Raw genomic sequence first — 4,188 nt, 5'->3', positions numbered from 1 at the left:
TTTATAAAACATCTCCGTACTTACTCACCAAAAAATATCAAGTAGATATTTTGCATTATAACCGAGACTCTTCTCAACAAAAAATATTGTTACATTAACAAAAGTACCAGAAATATAAAACAATACATCTATTCTTATATGTAGATTTTTCTCATGTGTATAACCAGAAACACAAATAAAAATGAGTCACCCAGATTAGCCACTCCGCTGCTAAACTTTGTGAAATGATTTCACAAATGAGAGAATAATGGTAGCAACTAATGCAAAGGCATATACCAAAGAGTATATAGATCAAACATCACACACTCAAAAAATTCGGAAAAAATTCGTCCATAGTTCACTGCATCAAAAATCTGAACTCATCAGGTAGAACTACACAAGCTGAAAAACATGATTAATTAATCCTAACTTATTACAACGCATATCTACTATCTTTGAGTAAGATGACATAAAATGCGGGTAAAAGAAATACAGTTGAGGAAGCAATGAAAATAACCGACTTTGTGGACTGCGAGGTATTAACAGTTGATTCGACTAAGCAATATTTGAAGAAAAATAAGGAGTTGCGTCTCGCGTAAATGTAAATTGTAAATAACTATTCAATTGCATCATCACACAATCTACAAGAGGTCCAACTCGTTGCTGCTAAGTTGACCATGCGTTGGAAACGACATTGTAAAGAAGTCAAATAATAAACACTTCAAGAGCCTTGGTTAAAAGATGCAAAAATAGACAAAGTTTACAAATGGAAAACTAATTCTCCTCTTTTTTTTATCACGTACGATATTTTTTAGAACAAACACGTTTTTTTGTATAGAAAAATGCGAAGATATCACGCCGCAAATTAGTTCGTTTATGAGATGCTTAGTTATCAGGTACTATTAATTCTTGGGTGCCTGATGCATGTAAAATGCATACATAGACTTTGTTGTTTATTACCTTATTTTACATGATATTTGCGTCACTTTACATGTCATTATCCATGTTTTTAGTGATGTAGTAGATTTTCATAATAATCCTTATTTATTTGGTATTTAACTTGGGCGGCAGAAAACCCATTTTCATTGTTTTTACTGTGTCAGGAGCTACGTAACTCATCCGCACCTGAAATTTCACGAGGATCGTTATTTTTAAAGGACAAAGATTGCGTGCAAAGGAAGCCTAGGTCGCGCCGTGGGGCCAGCTGCTACGTGTCGCGTACATCGTATACAGACCAGTCCAGACATTTTTCAAATATATGGACTAAACTGCTCGTACGTCAATTTTATTCTCTCATGGAAAAAATGCGTGTAATTTTTTTTTAGAACAACGATCTGGCTTTATTTATTCGACGAACGTAGTACGACTGATCGAAAAAACTAAAACGACAACAAGGATTTCGAATAAACTAAAAGTTGCATAAAACATCTATGAAGCCAACTTCTCTAGCTGTGCCAGTCGCATCTTGATATTTTTCCAAATCTCTGGTGACAAAACAGTTGAAGACCAAATCTATATAAGCTAGAGTAACCTTGTAGGTTTTCGTGAACCGCGTGGTGGCCGGGGACACATCCCTCGCAAGACAGGTTGTAGAACCACTGAATTATCGCCGAACCGATGAGAAAGATGACCAAAATCGCGAAATTACGATGACCAAAATCACAAAAATACGTGTGTAATTTAGGGGAGGAAAAAAAACGTGGACCAAAGACACGAGACATGGACGCACATGCGCACACACGCGGGCTGGCGCGAGTAGGCGATGTTGGGCTGGGCTGCGCGAGCTGGCACGTACGTGGGCCTCGTGGAAAGCTAGCAGCTAGCAAAGAGAGGAAGCAAGCAGCCCAGCCTACTCGCGCAGCCCCGCTCAGCCTAACCGCGCAGGGAGAAACGCAGCCTCGTGGACCGAAGAACAAAACGCAGCGAGAAACGCACGGCGAAAAGCTCGCGCAAGCCGCGTTTATGCATGCCCCGATCCCGAAAAAATAGTAACAAACCGGATGCTTATCAATTCGGGGCACCTCTTTCCCGTCTAGCCTATAAATACAGGCGCGTGTCATACGCCTGAGTATCCAGCGACACGATCAGAAACTATGACGAAGCTAGCGGCGACTTCTATCCTCATCCTCGCTGTGGTTCTGCTGATCAATGGTAATCTCCTTAGTTGTTGCTTAGAGTTCGATAATAAATCTTGATTAACTGTATTTCTCTTGTAATTCTTTTTTTGTTGAAAATAGGCGTGCAATCTGTCAAGCAATCGGTCAAGGCTCCTGCGCCTGTGCCATCCGACAAGGTTCCCGGGAAAAAACCACCTGTTGGACTGAAGAGCGGGCACTCCCATTTGTACAAGATGTTTGTGTTCGGCGACTCCTTTGCCGACAATGGCAACCTCCCGAGGTGGTGCTCGAGCCCGATTACCCGGCAGTGGCACTACCCCTACGGCGCCTCCTCCTTGGCCGCTAGCAGCCTTCGCTCCACGGGCCGCTTCTCCGACCACCTCGTCCAGCCTGACATCCTCGCCACGATGCTCAACATGGGCAGACTCGAGGGCCCGCCTGCGCGAAGCTGACCATTAAAAACTATTGCGACGCATTCGGGATGAACTTCGCCGTCGGCGGCTCGGGCGTTTTCGAGCCGTTCCTCCCGCCGCTGCCGCATCGGCTCAAGCTGCCGACGCTCGCCGCCCAGATCGACCAGTTCGAGAAGCTTCTCCACGACCGCGTCATTGGGAACTGGAACCTCGAAGACTCCATCGCCCTCGTCGCCATCTCCGGCAACGACTACACACGCGTCGCCAACAGCAACAAAGCCGACGTACGTATAATCGCTGCGTCATCCCATTCGATGCCGAGGCCGAGTGTGACAAGTTTTCAATCTTTTATATGCAGATGATTGCGTTTGTCGGGAACGTGACGACGGAGCTTGCGGCGAACGTGAAGAGGCTACAGGACATTGGCATCAACAAGATCCTCGTAAACAACCTTCACCCTCTCGGGTGCACGCCATGGCAGGCGAGGCCGAGCAACTACACCAAGTGCACAGACTTCCCCAACATGGGCGCCATGATACACAACAACCAGCTGCTCAAGAAGGTCGGAGACATGGACAACGTCAAGATCGTCGACCTCAACACCGCCTTCGACAACATCATCGGTCCACACAGCCCCGGTACACGCGAGTTTAGTTACAAATTTATTCATATATATTCTTCTCATTATTTTGTTATTCGTTTGTTTGTTTGACCATCTAATTAATTGATGGATGAATTAATCTGGGTCATGTTTGTTTAGGGTCCGGGTCGGAGCTGTCGAAGCGCTTCAAGTTCAAGCTAAAGCCGTACTGCGAGAGCTCGGATCCGGACGGCTTTTGCGGGGAGTGGGGCGAGGACGAGCATGATCGGCTGTATACGCTGTGCAAAGACCCCAGCAAGCATTTTTATTGGGACGATGTGCACCCCACGCAGGCTGGATGGCAGGCCGTCATGGACCAGCTCGAGGCTGAGATCCAGGAGTTCCTCGACGTGTTCTAGCTAGATATTGTCCCATGCGTGTCGTGTTATTTCGTGGTGTCGTCTGTTAGTTGTTTGGAAATCTGCGGATTGTTAGTTTCATGTGTCGTTTATGTTTGGTTGTTTTTGGATGGCTGGCACTATCTCGATGCCATATATCTTTTCGTTGGTTAGTTAGTCAGTATGGATGTTGGGTTAATGGAATGGTTCAGTTCTCCGGAAATTAGTCATCGGTTACTATGATTTATATTTTTCATTTGCGATTTTTTCTCCTCTGTTCTACTCGTTTCGATTTCCCTGAAAAAAAATGTGAAGGGGTTTCGTTGCGTACAAACACACATATGAAATGCTGAGTTACTTGTCCGCTCGTCGGTAGCAAGAGCCGGGGGGCAGATCCCGCTCACGCTGTCGCCGTCGCCGGCGCCGCCGCCGCCCCTGGTTCCCTCCTTCCCATTGCACGTATCCTACTGTGCTGCAACAGAAGAGGGGCGTCCTAAGATAGGCCAGGCAGGTGTGCAAAAGGACCTGGCCTTCAGTGGGAGGTGCACGTCCGGCACCTATTTGTGGAAATGCCGCACCACGCGGACACTCGAGTCCCGGCCCTCAGAGTCTGTCGAGCAGAAGGTGTGACCCGTGGGGATGTAGCGGGTGGCTGAAAGGATCCTGGTGGTGCAGAACGGTCCGGTGAAGTGACAGTGTGA

At 46.4% G+C, this 4,188-nt stretch overlaps 1 pseudogene; it reads left to right on the top strand.

The window, feature by feature from the left end:
- The first annotated feature begins 2,064 nt into the window (after positions 1-2,064).
- LOC100831272 lies at positions 2,065-3,752 on the top strand (annotated as a pseudogene).
- The last annotated feature ends 436 nt before the right edge of the window (positions 3,753-4,188 follow it).

Source organism: Brachypodium distachyon, chromosome 4 (assembly GCF_000005505.3).
Source record: "Brachypodium distachyon strain Bd21 chromosome 4, Brachypodium_distachyon_v3.0, whole genome shotgun sequence".
Classification (NCBI taxonomy): domain Eukaryota; kingdom Viridiplantae; phylum Streptophyta; class Magnoliopsida; order Poales; family Poaceae; genus Brachypodium; species Brachypodium distachyon.
Note: the sequence above shows the minus strand (reverse complement) of the source record. Positions and strands in the feature narration are given on the sequence as shown.